This window comes from Dromaius novaehollandiae, chromosome 13 (genome assembly GCF_036370855.1).
Source record: "Dromaius novaehollandiae isolate bDroNov1 chromosome 13, bDroNov1.hap1, whole genome shotgun sequence".
NCBI classification, from domain to species: Eukaryota; Metazoa; Chordata; class Aves; order Casuariiformes; family Dromaiidae; genus Dromaius; species Dromaius novaehollandiae.
The window spans coordinates 15,983,669-16,006,426 of NC_088110.1; the positions used below are offsets into that span (position 1 = coordinate 15,983,669).

At 38.1% G+C, this 22,758-nt stretch overlaps 2 long non-coding RNA genes across 2 annotated transcripts in view; both read right to left on the reverse strand.

Moving 5' to 3' along the window:
• Positions 1-4,490: 4,490 nt before the first annotated feature.
• On the reverse strand, positions 4,491-7,285 carry LOC112987652 (uncharacterized). The gene is made up of 3 exons (XR_003260334.2): positions 7,006-7,285; positions 6,006-6,063; positions 4,491-4,884 (listed from the first exon to the last, which is right to left on the reverse strand). It is a non-coding gene; the product is annotated as an uncharacterized LOC112987652 (long non-coding RNA).
• A 2,654-nt stretch (positions 7,286-9,939) lies between these two features.
• The window catches only part of LOC135329735 (uncharacterized), a 133,454-nt gene continuing 120,635 nt past the window's right edge, over positions 9,940-22,758 (reverse strand). Inside the window, exons 3-5 of the long non-coding RNA XR_010391342.1 lie at positions 15,837-15,952; positions 10,168-10,374; positions 9,940-10,071 (exon numbers count right to left, since the gene is read on the reverse strand). This is a non-coding gene — a long non-coding RNA (uncharacterized LOC135329735). The remainder of the gene's footprint in view (positions 10,072-10,167; positions 10,375-15,836; positions 15,953-22,758) is intronic.

Consider the following 22,758-nt stretch of genomic DNA (forward strand, 5'->3'; position numbering starts at 1 on the left):
ACATTCAGGAGAAGAACACCCAGAATGGATTGGTCTGTGATGTCAGTAGGATTTTAGAAGCTGAAACTAAGAAAGGAAAGGTGGAAAGAAAAACACCAAAGTGAATGGCTTTTCCATATAGCTATATATATAGCTTCCAGGCACCCCACTGTGATAGCTAATGAAATTTAAATTTTGGGTTCATGGATGGAAGCAGGTAAGGGGATAGGTCTGTTTGGATAGGCTGCTGAGATGCTTGGTATTTCAGAAGCAAGCAATCTTAGCTCACCAGACAAACTGTTTGTATTAGGCATAGCACTGATATGTTATAGCTACATGATGCAGTAAACTGTGCTTGTTCTCTGGCTGATTATAGTGGTTTTAAAAAAACCATTATGTGAAAGAGTCTATAGAAAATGAAAGACTAACTGGATTTCTTCTATGCAGTAATGATAATGTGCTATGGATGCCTCATTTCAGGCTCCTCAGGTACTTGAATTTTCTAAGGTGGCTAACTGGATTTAGAAAACCCAAGTCCCCAGAATGGCAACTCTAAGTTACAAAAGAAGCAATTTAGCTTTTTCAGCTTTCTAAAGAACTTCATTTTAGCAGCTTTTTAGAAGCTGTATCATGAGAACATCCAGGCTATCCAAGTAGAAATTACATAGCATTGAATCCTGGTGTTTGTAAAATCAAGTCCTTCTGCTCAGGGTGAAGCCAGAAAGCTGGATTCTACCTATGAGGAAAGAAATCTAGTATCTCTCATCTTGGCCAAAATCTGGAAAAGCCTATGTTACGCTAAGTGCAAATACAAGATCATGACAACTCCAAGAACACACACGCTCATGGTTTTGCAAGACAATTCCTGTCTCAGCATAAGGATGACACTGTATAAATCTAAGCAGATCAAAAAAATGAAAAGAAAAGAAATTAGAAGAACCTCTGTCTTCTTTAAAGATATAAATTTGTCTCTCTCAACAGAATGGTATTCTTATTCTGAGCTATAAATTTTAGGAGAATCTAAATTGGGTAGTATCCTGAAATGTCTCAGAGGCAGGAAATGAACTTGGATGAACCTGCTCAACCTATGAAAAAGTTGTATGCAGTGCCAGCTAGTGAAATTTCATTAATAAGAAATAATGGGAGCAATCAAAATCAATGATGCTTCAAAACCTTCCTTAAATCTTCAAGTATAAGTGAAAGCTGCCTTTAATTTATTTTCTCTTATGCAATACCATAAAGTCTACAGTAGTAAATCTGGTGCTTTCTGACTGTCTTGTTAGGAAAGAAAAGAAAAAAAAAGTATTTATCTTAAAAGCTATATTAATGCAATATTCTTATACACACACACACACAAAAGGAAAATCTTAATTATATTACCAATTGTTCCTGGTATTATTCTAGTTGAAACATTAAAATGATTAAAAAATTGTAAGTTACATAAAGTTTCAAATCAAAGAGCTGAACACTGTGATACAAAAAATGAAAAAAGATCCATCTATTGCCACATATTGATTTTTTAGAAATGTTATTTTTGACATGCTTTGTTTGCAGTCTGTAAAAACACAGATTACCTCATTACTGCAAGTTATTATCAATTATTACTCTCCCTCCCAGCTTTTTTTTTTTTAATCTAAACAATTCCACTTTAACAGCTAGATGAAAAGATGGAGGCATCCTGCCAACCTGATTTATGCCAATATTTATAGATTTATCATGAAAAGCAGCAGTGATGCATTTCAACAAATGCAGCAGTGGATTATATCATATGCTATTATCCATTATATTGTGTGTGTGTGTTAAGGTGCTCCTATAAGTTAAAGTTGAAGTGACTGTAATGTTCTTTGCTTTACAGTCTAAGCCTTACTGCTGTATTCACAGTTTCTGTGAGCTCCCTGAGTTAAGATGCTGAAGTGCAATAGCACTGCACATCACCAGCGGTTCAACTTAAGTATTTATATTTTAATTTGTTAATAAGCTCTGAGAAACTCAAATATAAGAATTTCAAGCAATTTGCTTGCACCTGTGGAATTTGGAGGTCTAAAATCTCTTTCCCCCTCTCTCTCTCACTGTCCCATATATTCTACTGACATTTCTTCTCTCTTCCTCTTCTATCACACACCCAGCCTTACTGAGTGCATTGCACCTTTATGGTATAACCGTTTCCCCTTTGAAAAAAAATCTATCCTTGTTATTCTCTGTAAAGAATGATTTCCTCCCATATTTTGCCCTGGATTACGGAAACCAATAAAAAGAAACTTAAACACTGATGATTTATTTTCCAAATACTTTTCATATGGTACTAAAATGATGGGATTTTCAAAATGGTGGGGAAAAGGGAAAACACTTCTAAAATACTTTCTATACAAAGCTGAAAATTCCTTTTTGTTTACCCTATTTAAATCTATCTACCCTCATGTGTTTTAATGTCTTAATCACATTTTCTGCATCATAATAAGACAGACATGCTTACAAAAACAGCCCGAGCAGTTAAAGCTACACTCTCTTGGGTCTGACATGGTAGCTGCCTGTATAAGCACTTCAAATTCATTTCAGAACAAAATAAAGGAGCTGATCTTTAAAACACAGTCACATGAAAGGTGGCAACCTCTTTAACCACTACAAATTGTTCCACAAATAAGGACCTGATTACATCTTAGTTGATTCAGCAATTATTTCTTCTTACATCTGATCCTAATCACTCATTGCAAATGATAAAGCAAACAAAATTACTTGCCAACTGCATCACCCCAGTCATTCCTGCTGTGTTCCAATTCTCCTCTTCCTTCTTGGGAGCACCACCCTGCTGAATGGGCGAATTCAAACACTGCAAAAGCTTATTTCAACAGATTTCATTCTGGAAGACCTTAGAGACTTAAAAAGCAAAATACTATTTTTTTTTTTACTTGTACATGTTTACTTACAAAACCAGGCTCATTTTTTAAACAATTCCTATATATTATTTTTATGTATTAGTTTTTTACATGCTTCATGTGAAAGGCACTTTTAAGCTATTTTTACAGTGCCTTACAGTCTCTTTCAATACCAGCTTGTTCCTTTATGCGCTTCAAGTTTATTTATTTTAACCTCCAGCACTTTTCTTTTTATTCTCCACCTTTATACTTCTTATCAGGTGTTTTTACACTTACCTGACTTTATTCTTTAATCTTTCTGCTTCTCCTTTGGTCTGGTTATTTTACACCTTACCAATGTCTCTTTCTGACCCTTTGTTTTTCATCTACATTGGATCATTTTTTTTGTCATGGTATATTCACTGCTAGATGAAATACCTTCATTTATCTTTCAACACTTTCCATTTCCTTTCTATGTCTTCCTCACATTGATTTTTCTCACCTTCTACTAAAATAAGACCAGATGAAATTCAACCATTTTTTACTACATTTTGTGTCATTTTAGTCCGAACAGCAAATGCAACAAGATTACTGAAACTAATATTTTGAACTTACTTAATACAATCACTTAATACAGAGTCGTCGATGATGTCTTTTGTTGCTAAAAATATATGGACAGGATCATTTCTGATTAACATTAATTTATTTCTAAATCAAGGAGACAATCAGGTACAACAAATTTTCATTCTTATGTAGCAAATAACTTGTGTTAATAATCAACGAAAAGATGTTCATGGAACTAAACACAGAATAAACCATATTTATGTGCTTGATTTGCAAAACCCTGACAGTCATTAGCAGGTACATAAATAAACATGAACACAAAATCTGGAACAAGATTATTGGTTTGTACAAAATTGTTGGAAGGCCTGTTTGAAGTACCTTTAAAAAAAATCCCTCTGGATAATCCATTTAATACTAACCACGGTTAAGTACCGATAAGTTTTCATTAAATACATTTCACATGATCTGTTTAAACAGCCTACAGAAACCCTAGCTTACCTTCTCATGCAATTTTGCTAACCATAGTGAAAAACTGTGTCTCCATACACACATCCTACACACCAGGACCAATTTCAATTCACATTTCAATAATAGGAGAGCATCAGTGTATTCCTTCTGCTATCCCCTTTGAACACTTTCCCACCCCTGTTTGGGAGGCATGGCAGGAGGCAGAGGGTCTAAGCCTTCTCATTTTTATGGTATGAGAGCAACGTTTTCCTCCACTGATTCTTGGAAGCTAATAGAGAAACTGAAGCAGCTGGAGTTGTACAAGTGCAGGTAGCTGGAACAAGAATTAAACAAAAGAAACAATCAGTTGGAAGGGATGTTCAACAGCAAACTAGGGCCAGGAGGAAGACTAAAAATAAACTATCAAAAGATCATGTGTAAGAGCAGGTGTAAACATTTCCATGCTATTGTTCAGGATGCTTTATGGAGGCTACTGCAGCTGTGCTACAACTCATCACTTGCTTGTTTGTTGTCCTGTTCTCCCACTGAAAGCAAATAAAAGAAAAGGCTTGTGGTCAGCACTTCCTGATGAAAAAGAATATACTCACTGGACACTCCAATAAACAAATTGGGGGTAGGATGCTTTATCATCATGCAGAAGAACATACTTGGAGGTCGGCATTTCTCTAAGAAATCATTCTGCATTCCAATGCATGTTGAAAGTGACTGTGGTCAACAGACTTTAGGTTAGAAATCTTCCTTCATTTCTGCCATTTTTCCTCTCGACCGAGTTCATCACTTTTGTCTCCTGGAACGGTCACAACACGGCAGCAGAGCAGCCTTTCTGAGGATCATGGTGACGACATGGAAGCATGTAGCATGGAATTCTACAGCAAAATCCTACCCATTCGGGCTGCAAAGGTCGAGAAACTTCCTAGAAGATGCTCAGCATCCCCGCAAGACTTTCGATTCAGATATTTCCAGGTTTTGTTTATTCTGAGCCATCACTGCAGATTCATCAATCTCAGTGAGGAGTGTGATCCTTATAGAAATTCAGATACATCCTCAATGAGATCTCAACAGTACTGTTCAATTCTGAACCCACCTATGTATTAAAAAGCTAATAATCTCTAACAGAGCTTATCTTCTCCATTAAAGTATTATGGTTATATGTTTCATTTTATCAACATGTTATCACCATGTTACCCAGTCACTGAATTAGTGTTGATCCTTGAGGAAATCTTACTATTCTGTGAGGTTTTCTTTAACCTAAATAATTTTCTGCTATCAGCTACATTCACCAACCCATCCACCAAATCAATAATAAATATACTCAAGAATGTCAAGCCTGATGCTGTTACCTGGGGCAGCCACTACTAACCATTTCCCACTCTCAGAAGATTATCTGCAGTTTTCAGGAAAGTATGTCATTTAAAGCAAGTTGCCTGTCTAGTATGTCATACTGAGATAACTCAATGCAGGTCACATAATTAGATCATGTAACTTTATATCATTTGACATGGCTGAAGCAACCTAACATAAAATATCACAGTATAAAGCATCCACTGGAAAATTTAAACATTGCTTTTTTCCAAAAGAAACTGGGGTGTGGGGGGGTAAGACCTCACAATCTTTATTTTTTCAACTTTAGCCTTTGAAGAAGGAAAAAAAGAAAAGAATATATATGAGAATCGATACTGTAGACAAGCTGTATGTAACTAACACACTGAATTGACAGCATCTTCACTACAACCTGAATTAAAAGCTTCTTGGGAAAAGGTCTGTTGTCATGATCAGAGTCCTATACAGAGCTCAATATACTGTCAGCACTATATTAAAAAAAAAAAAGATGTATGCATATTACTGCATTAGATTAAATCTGTATGTGTACTACAGTACCTACTCACAAGGCTGCTGCCTTGTATTCTCATACATCCACAATTCTCCATGCAATTCCTTTCTTAAAAAACTGTGCTAATATGAACTACAATGCTAAAGAAACAGACATTTTAGATGGATATATTTCTATGTATCACTGTAAACTCAGTAACCATATTCTGATGCAGTTAATGCCACATTGCTTCTCTCTCTGCTGTAGTTTCCTGTCTATTAACATGAGGATTATGACTACAAAATAGGACTTATATATTATGGCCCACTTACAGTTCTCCCTTCTGCAGTCTCTTCTTCTGATCAGCAACAATGCAAGATTATCTTCGTACTAAGATACAGAAAAGGAACTAATTTATTTTCAGTTATTTACAAAAGACTGAATTCAGTGTTAAGGGGAAACACTAATTTCACGAAGGCAAGGAATATCATCACTGTGTGGAGAAGGGTGACATGGAAGTGAAGCTGAGATTTATATCAGATGAAACAACGAGATTAGACTACAAAGAGTAATTTATAATAATAAACCAGGCTCAGCTGAAGGTGAACCACGAGTTGACATGGACATTCCCAGATGGGCTGATGGCACATCTGATTGACTGCTATAGTTAGTTGTCAAGGCAGATTAATATGGGTTATTACAACTCACAAGAAAGCTGGGCACCAACAGCAAGATGAGAAGTATGTCGGAATATATTTATAATACATACAGAAGTATCCTATCAAGAACAGGATTCAGGGGAAATACTGAATAAGCAAGACAAGAGACAGAGACTAGAAGCTGCATCTAGAAGCGCAAGGCTTACACTGGAATTGTGCATGCAGCATGCATGGAGAGAACAGACTGGCTTGCTTGCTTGTTTGTTTTTTAACCTCAAGTTGGTTATGGTAATACAAGCAGCTGTCTAATTAGTTTGTAAATAATGCAGTTGCCATTGCTTCTTTTACATTTTACTCTTCAGTTTCACAAATAACACATTAAAATATTACTAGACCTCTTCAACTTTACTTTTATTGAAATGGCTATATTTGAACAAAAGATACCAAAGGCTCAGGAAAGGAGGACTTGCACCTTAGACAGATCATGGCTCCTTTAGTACCTCTTCTGTGCACCCTGCTCCCTTTCAGCCCACAGACTGGGGCTGGGAAGAGCATCACTCAAGTGACTTGCCAGGCTAGTTGGTATCACAAAAGCCAATCCCCTTTTTATAACCCAACGAGCACAGTAGTATGCTCACATCTGTACTACATATTTCATTTAGGCAGTTCTTACCTTCTCTGGAATCAGTTGCTGAAGTACAAAGTTATCTGAAGGAATGAACAGCCTTAATGCCACTCATGGTGGGTGGATGATCAGACTCCCACAGGCGTCCTTTCTGCGGGACACAACCATTTAGAGAGTTCGGACTGGCATCAGTGGAAGAGACACTTCATCATCAACAGACGTCCTGCACATCTTTCAGCCAGCAAGTGGCACGTGGCGAAGAGAAGAGGCAGCAACATGACAGGATCACAGGATCAGCCTGCGGCCAGAGGACTGCAGTCTACTGGCATTGTAAAGAGACAGAAGAGCACCTAGAGGTGATGCTGAATATAGAAGAGGTGTAAGGCCCTTATGGGGAACAAAACAGGCAGATCTGCTGCCAGCACTCAGATGCAGCCAAGCCTCCACTAAGCAAAGTGGGAATGTGTGAATTTTGGTTTTTATCCAGTTTCCAGCAGCAAAGTTCCTGAAAGTTGGGAGTTTGGATGTATGGACACAATATTATGTTTGTGCTTTCTGGGGAGCAGCCAATTCCCCTTGAGATGTATGAGCTAGCAGGTGGAGACAGAACTACCGACAGGCACAGAAACCAGCCAATATCCCTTTTACACCTTTTGACAGCCAAGGAATGTGAATCTGAACGACTTTTGTATTCCAGTGAAAAACAGTTTTTGGAACTGGGAGCTTCCGGATGTACTGGAAGACAAGCCTCTATGTTTCGACACGGGGAGAAGGAGTCACTCTGAATAACAGCTGGGAGATAACAGTCAATTAATTATTCCAGCATCTACCTGATGCTTATGGCAGTAGCCATAATTGCTACCTAATTGCTGCTGCTCCAAATGGCAGGCATCTAAAATGTCAAAGATGCAACTGGTTGCCTGATAAAGCAGTAGAATCAGATAGCTGGGGAAGCAGCTGTAACATTTTTTCCCAGTGATAAAAGCGGAAACTGGTGGGGTCCCAACACAAGGCTGGGTACCAACTGCAAAGGTAAAGTGCGATAAAGAGTATCCTCTACAATGTGGGACCAATTAAAGAAAAAGTCATTATTAGACCTACAGCTGGGACAGATTCTTGTCAAATTCAGTAGGGACTGCAGCAAGTTCAAAACTCACTCAAGCTTGGTACATTAAATTAGACTAGAAGTTTGAGGTCAAGAATGGCTTAGCAGTGAAGAAAGTAACTTACTGCGGACATATAACTGTTCATCAGTGCATTCAGTGAGCATTTTGGGAGGAACTTACATGCTTATCCGCATGACTAGAGATTATGACTGGCACATACATGATTCTCTACTGGTATTCTTTTCCAAATGCTAAAAAGTTCTGGAGGGGAGACTAAGAGATTTTGCTAGTAAATATTTCAACAGAGTAGACGCACAGTGGCAGGCTTAAAAGAGTGATTTTGTTTCTTTTCTGGCAATTTTGCTTTAAAAAAAGGAAGTTAAGAAAACGTAAAGGTCTATTTCACTGAAACATTTTAGAAATCAAAATTCAAAAAGGCTTTATTATAAAAGAGAAAGAAATAAATAGAGAAAAAATTTCCAAAAGAAAAGAATGAAAACCCTGTCACCAAAAAGAATACTGATTCAAAGCTTCGAGGGGATTTTTTTCCTAAGTCAGCATGGTTGCCATTAATTCACAAAGTAATTGTATAAAATGTATTAATTGTTTCAATTAACAAATGTTAAATTAAATTCAACAGTTTGTGTTCATGCCTATTATCTATATTCCAATTATTTTCCACATAAGTTGTTATGCTTTGCAAACAGAAAGCAAACTTTAAATATCTTTAACTATCACAAGCTTAAATCTTTGTGTTTCCTTATTAATATAGGGAAGCACAGCAGCTGTAGTTTGAAAGAACCATTTAAAGCAACTATCTGTAGCTCTAAGAAGAACTTCTCCGGCTTTCCTTCTGTATACTTTAAGCATTGTTTTGGTAATCAAAAGATGTTGCAGAGCCAGTGTTCTCTCCCTTGACAGAAGGCAACAAGCAAAGTGAGTTTCATAGCTACTTTTCTCTTTCTCAGAGCATGTATTTTTCATCTGATTTTGGGAACAATCCCTTTCATGTAGAGGGATATTCCTCCCATGGGAGGAATACCCATTAATGTCAAGCACATGCAAGTTTATTGTGACAAAGTTTTCAAAGCCAAGTGATGGGTAGCAAACCTCGAAGGGACTACAGCCATGTCCTTGTCTGTACAATTTTTCTTTAGTCATGACAGAAGGGGGGGTAGAAATGTGTACTGTACTACCTCACTTTTTGAAAAGCTTTTTTCTTTTTAGGTTGGAATACCGAAATCCTGTTTGTCATTAAAGATGTAAAGACCCTTATGTTTTCATCAGTTAAGGAAGAAAATGAAAAGAATTGCTTTTATGGCAACTACAGTAAGAGCCTTCCAGTTGAGGAATTGCCAAAATACATGAGAATAAAGCAGATACAGCTTGACATAACTTGTCATTAAATATATATGTGGATAATATCAGTACATGTCAAAGTGGCAAAATGTTTGATATGCACAATTTACTTAAAGTCCCAGGATACTTGCCAAATACTAATTTTCTCTTTCTTAATTCAAGAGTTTCCTGTTGTTTTGCAAAACAGAAAAGAATAAGAGGGTAGGAAAACACATGTTTTAGCTCAAGATTTCATGGCAATTTAAGAAGATCTGATTAATTGTGCTGCAATAAGGAAAAAAGGAAAGAAAAGGAGCTAATAAAAATAGCAAATAATGTGTCCAATATTGGAGGCTTGGAGATGTACCCTATCTCTAAATTAGGCTGAGCTGAGTTAGGCAAAGATTGAACCCAAAGCCTTCTCTTTTTTTTTTGCAAAATACGTAATAATGAAAGGCCACAGTTATATCCTGATGGTAAATGGGAAGACATGGAAATCTCCACACATTTCAAGGAACAGGAAGATAATTACCTCTAATACAGGTGTGTCCTGGGACACCCTGCAAGCTTCTTAGGCGCGGACAGCATGGAGAGACCAACAGAACTGAGAATGCTCAGTCTTCTCAGTGGTTCAGTTACTGGATTTTCTCCAAAGAAGTCAAGGTGACGGCTGAAAAAAAAGAGCATCTATGAATACTACACTGAGATAGCCCATGCCCTGCTACCTATTATTTTTAAGTGCAAATTTTGGCTTAAACAAGCTTACCTTTATTGTGTTAACTCTGTATCTATACCAATAAAACAGGGCTCAGAAAGCAGTGTGGTTTCTGGTTCTGTCAAATCTGCATCTTGTGCAAGCCCTAAATTCATGAAGACTTCATGTTCTCAGTAGACTTGAAATCCAGTTGATTTAGAGCGCTCCACAGAAAGTTGTTACTGAGGCTGTGACACACCCTGTTCTTCTGAACAGCGACTACGTAAAAAGAGAATTTTTTTACTCAACAGAACTGCTGAGTGCATTCAAAGTCAAATCTGACGACCTCAGCGATTAAAATATTTTTTTTACTGCCTTTCACTCCGCGGAGCAAAGCAAAAACCAGGAAGCTGAGAGCAAGCAAGCTGGAAGCCCCAACTTGTCTGCCCATCATCGGCAGCCACGTACCAGTTTAGACAGTTGGTCGCACCTACGCAAACCCACTGCGAGGCCCGAGCTGCTTCTCAGTCAGCATGAGCATAATAGAAACTCAAGGTTTGAATCTGCCCGACTGTAAACACAACTTTGCTTATGAAACATTTACTGCTGACAACGGTGCACACTCAAACAGTAAATAGTCCAGTGAAAGGACTGTATACGGAAAAGCGTTCTCAGACTTAGTATTTACACTATGTACAATTACTCAAAATAACTAAAATTGAAGGTACAAGGAGAGCAAAGCCCAGCACTTTTTGCAATGAAATGAGGCTCCATTAGTGGGAGAACTCCTATAGAGTAGAGAAAACATAGGGAATAGTTTTAATAGGTTTACTTTGGGTCTTTCTAATGGTATTCTATATTTGCTAATAAAAGGTAAACATGCTTTTCATCTAGAGTAACTTTTATTATCAAGCATTATCAAATTAGTGACTCATATTTGTAATGTAAATAAGTATTATTAGTTTTCAATATGAAAAATTTACATAGCTAATGGAATGATTGTGAAAACTGTCTTAGGGCAGTTAAAAGCTATGTTACATTTAGCAAAACTGTGAACATGAATATTTTTGAAGAACAGCAAGAATAACCAACTTATGAATGTAAAATGATGAAGCAAATAGCAAAGAACATTTATTATCAATACTCATTCTGGGATTAATTTTCTTTCAAAATGTCCCTTTCGTCTTTTGTTTCCAGCAAGTTTTGAACTTAATGGATTAAGTTCAATCTATTAATCAACATCATAATTAGTATTTGGGAAGAGGGACAAGAACAGTTCCCAAAAGTGCATGGTAAACAATCTAAGACTTTGCAAAAGAAAGCAGGTTGTATGGAGGAGGTGGAAGATGAAGAATAATGAATTTAAGAAAACTTTTAAGTCATAGGCTTGAAGCTGCCTTTAACAGCAGAGAGAATCAGCATAGCAGCCCCTCTTCATCAACATGCAGAAGAGAGGATGAAAAAGGCCACCTCAAAATTTTCAAGATGAGATGGCAAGAACAGCAGTAGTATCATCTTTCACTTATTTTTTTTTTGTCTCCCACTTTTCAGATCAATTAAAAATGCCTACACTCCTAAGAGCTGGCTACAAAATCTGGAACACGTACTATCAATTCATATGAAGCAAAGCAACAAAAATTTTCTGTTACGGTCTGACAAATCAAACACGAGTTAAGGACACACACCTGATGAATGTGCTCAGGCCCACATATACTAAAACAAGGTATATTATGTTCTGAATGTCAATAGGGTCAATTGACCTTTATGAAAAAATACTTGGCCCAACTTTGATAAACATTTCTTGAAAGATAAAACTTTAATTATTAAAAGACAATATTCTAATTAAGTCTCTTAATATTAGAGTAGACATTTATGGTATGTTTACATAAATAGCAACAACTTTCATATCTCCCATCAAAGTACAGTCTGATAGGGATGGACAAGCTCTTCTTTGTTTCCTATTTATTTTTACACACTAATTTCTTTCAAATGTAACATGCCAGATACTGTTCATAAAAATGTCTCATACTCCCACATCTTGGCTTATTAATTGCAATCTTCCACTAATTGGAATACGGCATTCTTACCTCTGAATTGCGCTTTCTCCTCATTTTCCCCTTCCACTATTTTTGAAGTGAAATAGTTCTGTTTCATTCAAAGGTATTTTAAATTAGTCCTATTTCTGAAAAATAGTACCAGTTTCATGGTTGTTGAACTAATATGAAAGGGTTTCTTAAGCAGAAGAGACCCATTCGTAGACCTACTAGGAACTTTTTCTTTGCCATGATCAAGCCAGCGTGACATCCTCAGAGATATTCAGCTGCCTAACTTTGAGCTAATTAAACAAGAGGTAGACACTCAGCAGATTTGAGAATCTAAGCCTCTGTGCTACATTTTCCCTTATCTTCTAAAAACCGAGAAACACAACCCTCTCCTTCTTCCAGGTAGAGCGCAAGGCACAGTTTATTCACATCTCCAAAAATATCTTAAATTCGTCAGATGGAAAGATTTACAGAATTATGATGTTTAACCTATATAACATCAGCATGGAAAACAACAGTGCAAGCTTTGTCAGATGTGCCTAAATCCTCGACACCGAGACTGCAGACCGAGCTCATCGCAGTTCCCCACCTTCCCTAAACAAATGGCCAGAAATAATGCCGGGTGCCTCCAGCTATATTTTTTGTGATATAAACACTGAGGAGGAACAGGACTGAGCTCATCAGCCTACTGCACATAATTCATCAAACTACAGTCAGATGGCAATAACACCTTTGGACACTCGGTTTGAGCCACGTGTCAAACACTGACAGAAGGAAACTCTCTATTTTTCCTCCTTGCTAATTCCATGAACTATCAAGTCCTCCAGCATTTTAGAATTCGTAAGTGCCAGACAAAGTTATGAAAACATGTTATTCCCCCAGTCTCATTTTGCATCAGCTAACCAAAACTACATGGTTTCTGATCAGATAATGGACTTCAATTAATATAGAATCATTAGAAGTGCTGCACAAACTGAATTCACTGGCAAAATAATTTTCTGCAGTCATTTGTCGAGGTATTTTGAAGCCACAGAAATCAGTTAGATCATGGTTTATTTCTGCAAGATCAATGCAAGCTTATTTTAGACAGAGATTGCGGATCTCACTCTGCTGCTATCATCCAAGATGACTTTTTGCCATCTCATTCAATCAGAACAGCGCAGAAGTTCAGGGGATGATGACAAGGCTGCTGCACGGGGACAGACTGGCCACTTTAGACACAGTAAGAAACAATCTGATATCAGACTAAACCTCTTCAAGACGCTAAAAGTAACACATGAAACTTGCAGAAGCAACAGTGAAAATCCCACAACTCCTGCTGCAAGCTGGTGCAAGATGGCAAGATACCTAAAACCTCCTCCTAGAGGGTCAGAATCGGCGGCAGCTTTCCCGTTTTGAGTCGGGGGGCTCTCTGCCTCCGTGGGGGGCTGCGGCACCAGCACAGCACCCTCCCCTCCGGCCATAACCGCCTCCTCGGCGCTGCGAGGTGCCAGGCCGGCTGCCAGCACGTCCACCGCCGCAGCGGTCGGGTAAAAACCCTGGTGGGGACTGCGCCTGCGAGCCCCAGTGTAACCGCTGCCCCTGGTTCGAACAACCTCCTAACGCCATCTGGTTACAAACAGTTTTCCACTAGTGGCTGAAACACTTTGCTACGGTTAACAGAGTTCTTTCTAAAGCACAGATTCACCACAGAGTCTTACACCTTACTAACCTGAACTTCAAACATTCCTGCAGACAAATAATTCTAAATTTTAAGACAATTTGCCATTTGTCCAATTACTAATGGTAACTACCATTTCAGAAGTGTACATCAAGCATAATCTAGAAAACTGGGCACTTATTTCTACAACGCTGTGAACACCAATATCTGTACTAACAGCTGCAACGGCGGCACTATCTGTCTGCAAACTCTAAAGCAGGGGAAAAAAGAAGAGAGATCTGCAGCGACTCACAACTGTTCTGGTGCAATGACATTTTACTTCCCTGATCTTTCTATACAGTTACGCACTGAATTGGGGGTAATGCTAATGCAGTGCGAAAATTAAGTGAATGAGCCACAGAATGAAAATATTTACACACAATCAGCATGTATCCCTCACGTCCCTTCCTTACAAATACAGAAAGACTTTCCCTAAACTAAAAACATACCAAGCAAGTCACATTATTATTACAAGGCCTAAAAAGATGTAAGCAATAGACACTTTTAATGGAAGAGAAAGCCTGAGAGATAAATAGAAATATAAAGACTATAGATCTGTGCTGCACCGGCTTGACCTTAGGGTATCACTGCAGCTCCTTCAGGCAAGAGTATATACCAGCACAAAAATAAAAAGTTAAAGCTGACTGACTTCACGCTCACCTGAAGAAGCCTGTCTATATCTATGACTAAGATTCTTTTTTCTGTATTATATTGTATGAGACAATTCCAGCTGGATCCATCGGTGTATTTGTAACTCGGGCATAAAATTTTGCTTCAGGCTGGAACTTGGTGTACAAGTTCCCAGCCCAACAGCAACTCTTGAAAAACAAAATCCAACACGTGGAAGCAGCAGCAGGCGACTGCTTCTCTGCAGCCAGGTGAAAGACTGCAGAGCAGCAGTATATCTAGACTAATACATAATAGGCACAAATCCTAGTTTTCCTGTGAGAGTTACAGCACAGCTTTTGGGATGAACAGATGAGGAGCACCACAAACGTGCAGACAACGTGCATTATTTCTCACAGTTTGGATATAGTTCTCACGGTTATCACCAACATCTACCATCACAGAGGGAACATTAAAAGGTGAATCGAGAGAAATGCTGCAAGACTGCAATTCAGATAAAGAATTGCTAACTACATGCAAGATGGATTAAAAATAGTTTGTATTATAGAGATTTATGGGAAGCTAAGACTAAAGAAGAAAGATAATCAGATATTCCACTCATAGACGTTTTTAGTTGATGGCACTTTGCACTGTCTAAAACAGTTGAGTACTTAGTTCAGTGGAAAAGTTGTTTAAAAAGATGAAAAGCCTGCTGAAGATTTGTGCCATGAGCACTATTTTCTATTTCTTATTTTCATTCTGAGAACATTATGAACTACTGTATTAAAATTTTAGACTCTCACTGAGATGGATTTATCAAGGTTGATCAATCAACCTCGCTGGACCATGCTTTTCAGAAAATGTGAGCCATTCTAGCAAGGGATCTTCATGAGCGTATGCATGTAAGAGTGCCAGCATAAACTGCTGAACATGGTTATTTACTGAACAATCATTCCACTGTAATGTTGGCTAAAAATATCTAGAAAAAAAAATTGGGAAAACAAAAGGTTCTGTGTAGGAGGGGAAAAAAATGGAAAAGTGTAGGTGTGATTTGTTCAATATAAAATTTGTTCAGATTTCCACATATAAAATGAGATATGGAGAGCTTAGGTGTACACAGCCCAGAGTAAAGCAGTCCATCTTTGAAGGGGCATAAATAGGCTATTTCATCTAGCTATGAAGTGGATATATTGAACCACTCCTGCTACAAATATTGTCTCCCATGGGCAGGCAACCGGATCACTTAGAGTTTGAGGTGCGTAGCTTCAGTGCTTGCAGCTACGTCACAGTGAAATTGAGTTGGCACAGGGATACACACGTAGTTTGAACGCTCACTGCAAGAGAAAAACTGCGGAGCACGGCCAGATTGCTTTGGCCCAGCTGCATTCTCTTACCACGCCATGCCAGAGCGCAGAGACGAGACCTGCGATACCACCGTCATCTTCCAGAAGAGCCGCTTCTGAACCTCTCCCTCAGCTGAGCTCCTCGCAGTACGTCACACACGTCAACACTAACCATATAAGAAGCAAACTGGTAATTATTTATGTGTATCTATGTATACGCACGCACATACACATAAACATCTGTTTAATATACAAGATTAATACTTCTTGAGCTAGTTACATATATACTGGTGAAATATTAACCTTTTTAGGCCGATTACTTACTACACTTGTAGATGTATTTGATTAACTCAGTTATTGATAAACAATAAAATGATAACACAAATGTAAGGTTTGTAATGTTTTCTCTGGAAGAATTCCAGAATACCTTTTATAATTTAAACAAATGGCTGGAAAGCATATGCATACTGCATGTCTTGTAGGATAGTTTTGAGCAAAGGAAAGAGAAAATGAAAATTTAAAACTGCATTATAGAGGAAACTGGAGATGAATTACACAGCTCTGTCAATACATTTTGGAACTGCAATTTAATAGTCTGTCTTTTAGTAAAGACAGAGAGATGTTCTTTTAGGAAAAAGGAGAAAACAGAGATATAAGAAATGACAAAAAGCAAAGAAATATTTGTGAAGTCCAGCCAGCTTTTTGGTGGTAGACATTCTGATTTGCCTTCATGTAGAGCAGAGGAGCGCAAATTAAGCAAGCGGAGTTTACTACTGCAAACACGAAGAGAAAGCAGGCCAAAACCCATACAGAGTCCCCCCCCGCTTCTTTAATAGATGCTATAGTAGTCAGAAACTTGATGAGCTGAACCGTATCAATCCAATCATTTGTCATTCAGCTAACTGAGAAATATTCATCACTGTTCTCTCCTTAAACTGGCTGCAACTTTCCAAGTGCTGCATCTCTTAGCCTGAAATATCTTATCATAGCTCCAGGTCCGCAAAAGGACCTGGATGCCTATAGCAACACTCTTGTAGATTTTTTGGCTTGTGAGCTTAATTGTGTGATCTGCAGCCCACGCTTCATCACAGCAACCTCTGCAAGGCCGCAAGCGTGCAAGCTGTCCCTGTCGCGAGTCGCAGGGGCCAGTGCCACCACGAACGCCGCTGGGCTGGGGGGCTCAGGGCTCCCGAGCCGACCCCTCTGAACACTAATCCAGCAAGAAAAGTGATTAGTTTTTCACCTCCTTGAACTGGCAGGATAGCTCAAGCATTCGGCTTGGAAACACAGGGCTAACCATGGGAAACGTGGGGCTGTGCAGAGGATGGGAGCACAGCACCAACCCTGACCTAGGTTTCCCCAGTTTCCGCGGAACCACCTCACACGCCGGATGCAATAAGCACAGCCAGCCTTCTGCCTAGCGCCCAGAGAACCCACTGAATTCTGCTAAGACACAACGGCCAGCACTTATTAAAAAATGACAGAGAAGGGAGAGGAGGAAATTAAAGATGCACATTCACAAGAGGCAAGAGACAGATTAGCACATGTGCATTTCTTGACTTTTTAATCAGGTAAACAAATTTTCTCTCAAAGTCCATATGAGATAGTCTCAGTACTCATGCAAATGTTTTTATTAATAATATCAAAATATATTCTTGCACTACTAGGTTGTTACAAACTTTCCTTCATCATTATTAAAATTTAATTTTTTTCATATTTAGGCTGCTTGGAACAGCCTAACACATAATTATTTCATATTATTTATCGTATTAAATCAGATGTTCAAGCTAATAAAACAAATTCCAGGCTAGTTTTGCTTGTTATTATGTAGGCATGAGTCAGCTTTTAAAAGAACATACATGATTCATTTCACAACAAACCAGTGTATTTCCACAGATACTAAAATACATCCTTCAGCATTTCTAATGTTCTCTCTGCAGGATTTTTCTTTATGGTATTTCAGACAAATATGGCACTCTTTAGTGAAGTCTATGTTTTCTATAAAATACTTAATTGCTTATTTTGAATGGGCTAAAAATAGTAGATTTAATTCTACAGACATTTTAATGGAATAACAACAATATTACCTGTTTTTTAAACTGTATTCCAATCTGTCAGAGGAAAACAGTTGGTACAAATGTTTAAAGAAAAAATAAAAAGGGAGAAAGTTTTCCAATACACTAATGATCTTTTTAGAAATCTCTGATTTATGACAAAAAATTGTCCTTATAAGCAAGAAATAATACGACTGTCTTAAATCACAAAGATAAGCTATAAAGCCAAGATTTCTTTTACCCTAGGGCCTGATAAGAAAAAGCATTTTAATTAAATTTACTCAAAATATGCAATTATTTTCTAACTAACTCCAATTTTATTATATATACACTCCAAAAAGTAAGATTCTTTCGACTAAACAAAGATTCATGTCCAAGACTTGCTCTGAATTTATACTACGAAGAGAGAAGGATGCACAGAACCGGTTCCACTCTCAGTGCTGCAACCACTATCCAAAGTTTCACAAAGGTACGTACAGAGACTGTGAATACTCTTTATTGTTTGCATGGGAAAATGCAAGTGGGTAAGAAGTCACTTTCTTTCAAATTAGTAGTAGTTTAATAATTATGGGTTGGTTTGTTTTTTTAATGTGCCTAAATTCATTATCCCCCTCTAAGGCTTGGGGGAAAACTGATTAAAAACAGAAGAAATCACGCTTTTGATTTGTTATTGAGAGGGAATAACCAGCATTAAAATAGATATAGTTGCTTGGCATTCAATAAACTTGAAATATGCCACTCTGCTCCACTATTTCTTAACCCTACTTCCGTTTTACGCCAGCATTTCTTGAAATGTTTACATGGAAGTATAAGTTCAGCTGTTCCACGGCTGCCTCAGTGCGAGCAAAAAGACACCTCGAGAACTGTCATACGCAGACTGCACCCTCAATATATAGCACAGGGCACCGAGTATTAAACGTGTCCTGGTAACTTATAAATTGACCCAAATGGACTCATAGGCACATATAGCAAAATTCTTTTATTAGGAAATTGCTGGAGGATTTTTGTCAGATTCACAACACATTTATTACAAAATTAATTTCTTTTTTTGGCCTCCACGTTCTAGTTAAAATAGGTCTACTTTATCACTGCCTGGATGGAAGAAAATTATGAAAAAAAAAAAAGTAATAAAAAGTAATCTAAAGCAGTAATGCAAAAATCAGGTCATCTGAGAGCTTGGCCGGAGCAGCACTGCCTGGGAGGCCCTGGGCCACGGCACCTCACGGCCGCCCGATCTCGCAGCAAGGGTTCAGGGCTCCGGGCAGCATCCACGGCTCTCGGGGCTGCTCCTGGGCTTATTCCCCTCTCTGCCGGGCCAGTACAACCCAACTAAAACAATATTTACTTTCATAGTCTTTGCTCTAATTAAATACACACGATAACCCCCCACTAGCAGGAAGCTTTTAATAAGAACCTTTGAGGAAAAAGAAAAGGAGATGGTTTAGGTCTTGGTATGTGAAGCTTTTGGTTCTTTTTCAGTTAGAAAATGGAGATTTTTAATAATGAAGCTGTTATAAAAACTAGATGTTAATACCACTTTCTTTGAGCAAGCTCTTTTTATGGGAGATGTGCTGTGGCTTATTCAGACTTACAAGATTGAAAAGCCAGTAATTTAATACTTCAGAAATTCCCCATCTTCGCTACTTTTCTTATATTATTTTTGCATCAAAAGGTGTACAGATGCTGTTAGCAGGTGTCTGGCTGATGTGTTAACAGAGGTACTGACCAAACACAATTTTCACTGCACCGACATAAAAAGCAGGGAATCTGCATTACTGTATTTCCTACGAACCTTAGCCACCAGCAACGCACTGGTTCAGCATCACATCCAGCCACGTAGCATAAAGACATAGCATGCAGTTGCACAGTCTATATATTATTTGAAAACCATTCATAAACATCTATTTCATTAATTTACAAGCTTTTCTTTTGGGTCAGAGCTGTGTATCTTAAAAGTACTAGTTTACAATTAAAAATTCATTCTCATCCAAGATAACTCCTATGATAAATCCTAAAAGTTTCATTCTGTATTTCCTTTCTGAGCTTCTTAATTTTTCTCTAGAGCTGATAAGAACACAGGTATCTGAAAAGGGGAACATCCCAGGGAACTTTGAGGGTTTATGCTGTTTCCTACCCAATGACTGAACAAATCTGCAAAGTGAAAAAGAGAAAAGGAAAGCAAGGATGTAACCTTTCGTCTTGGGAAAGAGCTACTTTAGAAAAAACAACTATAACTTTCAAAACTAAATTCCACTAAATAGCAGGCAAAAAATCCACTCCAAAAACAAAGATGTGCTGCAAAGACAACTGAGTCCCTTCAGTTCTACAATACTCCTTGAAAATTTAGGTAATTACTTATACATGTTTTGACACACATGGTCCAGGCATGGGTCCGTACGTATCTCCCACAGGTAGGGACAAGGACTGTGATAAGTAAAACATAAATAGCAAAATTTCTTTGGTTCACTGCAGCCTCACCGAATTAATTTGGGAATGTTCTCTGAAGGGACACGTTCGCTCTGTGCTCTGCATCATGAAGCATTCACAGTAAAACAAAAACTAATAGAATTTCCTAAGTCTTGAACACATAAAGCATACTTTGTTTTTGCCTTAAGCTTGTTAAATTTACCACCTTTTTATAGACCCTTGGAGGAAAAGACACGATCAATAATTACCTTTAAGAACTCCAAAAGGAGTTTTGTACAGTGCAGGAGGGAGCTGCGGGGAAGATGACGGCAAACATCAATATACCTGAAAGCAGCAGTGATTTAAAGGGTCAAGAGATGGACCAGCACCAGCCAGAGGGCTCTCTCCTGCTCCACCGCTAACTTAACATGTCACAGGCTTGCAAACACGTTACTGTTACGTGGGAGGAGAGGACGTGAGCTATCCTTCCTTCACCCAGGGCATAAACTAGCATATATTACTCAACACTGACTGCAGGGGAAAACCAGCTAGTTACTGTGAAGCAGCTGATGTTGTGCGAATTCTCACCCTCACTCACCCACCGTAATTGGTCTGTGTCCGTTCTCCAAGAAGTCGCAGAACAAGCTCAGCACCTTGCGCGGCTACCTGCAAGATGAACTCATCTCCCTTACTCTTATCACAGCAGATGAGAAAATAAGGCTTTTTAGCATGACTACAAAGTAAAAATGAAGACTACAAAGTAAAAATGAAGGACTGATTTCCTCTGCAGGCAGAGTTGCCTTCTTCCTGCTTCTCAGCCACAGTCTTTTTTAAAGGAAAATGAGTATGTTCCTTTCCCTAGCACATTACACAATAAACTAACATGTAACACATTAGATAATAAAAATCCATTACCAATAGAATACATGCTGTCCATCACTACTAGCTCTGACTGACCTTCCTCCCACTGCTTCCCAGCACAGACTAAGAGCAATCCATTGATCTTAACAGAAAGACATTAAGGTCGGTCAAAAACCAGATATATTTAGCAAAACAGTATGCAATTTGGCTTCTAATACATAAATATTTTGCACTCAAGATTTGTTGAGAGATGCAATACGTTATTAGACCCTCTGCAGCAGCTGGAGGCATTAATGCATAAGTCCTTCTTCTGAAACAGAAACAGAAGATTTCAAAGCTGGACAGAGACCGAGAACAACTGCTCATTGTTATTTTCTGAACTGTATCACCTCAACATTAACTCTGCTTACAAATCTCGTCCTCCTTATATGCTTAAGTCATCCCAGCAGATTACCATTTGTTATTTTCATTTTTAATTAACTTCCTAATAGTAAAAGGAGCTACCCTCCATATTCACCAGCAGGAAAAAGATGTTGCTGCTTTTATATATACTGCAAAGAAGTAAGAATAGCAAAAATAACAGGAGTACATTAAATGCAGAAGCCATAAACTAAAAGTCACTAAAAAATGAGCATGAATGCTACTTGGCTTTAAGAGATATTGTATCTATTTACCCTATTAGCTGAACATTAACCTTATAGCACAGCAACTGGGAAAAATTGCACTACTGAACACAAAATTAGGGTAAATACTCCTATTTTGTCACCTCTATCTAGGTATTACCAGTTTTTGATTTCTGACTGGTCCACAGTTACCATATACAAATCCATATTATAATTTCTTCCATACCAGCAATGATTAAGTAACTTGTTATAATTAAAACAGATTTATAAGGGGTGACTTGCTCAAAATCAGGCCCTGAGAAAGTAACTTTTACAACTGTATATATTACCTCCATCAATAAATATGCTGCTGTATTTTCTTAAATTTTTCCAGATGATGACATTAATGACAATTAGTGCTTGAATCTAACTGAAGTTATAAAGAAACAAAACCAGCTGGAATCCTTCCATATTCCACTCTTTATATCAAAACAACACTCAACAAATTGGTAACTGGCAATTTCTGTGTTGTTATGTGCCAATTAACAAGCAACCTCCAAGTATTTATTAGCAAAGGTAAAGTAACCACAAGTATCAACACATTTTACATTCAAACTAGAATGCAATGGCTTTTGTTTGCTTTTCTCCTCAGATAACGTGGTCCCTTTCCTGATCTCAAACTTTGGTGTAAAATACATACAAATAAAAAGATAAAGCCCCAGATATAAACATCAGAATTGGAAGCGACCAGTAGAGTGCATGTACCCCAGAGAACACCTGACTTAATTTTTTATTATTCTTTTGCGTGAAATCTGCTTACCCTGCACGGGCATCTTCCTTTGACTACACTTCTCTCAGGCAAACCAACATGCCAAATGAAGGAGGAAACGTAAAGGATGAACAAGGACTGGCAAATGGAGGTAACGCCACTTCCTTGTAGCGCAGAATTACTCCCAGCAAAGCCTTCTGCAGAAGTTATTTTCAGAGATGGGCTTTCTAACACCTTGCTTGAGCAATCATTCCACAAACTACAGACAGATTAGTTTTATT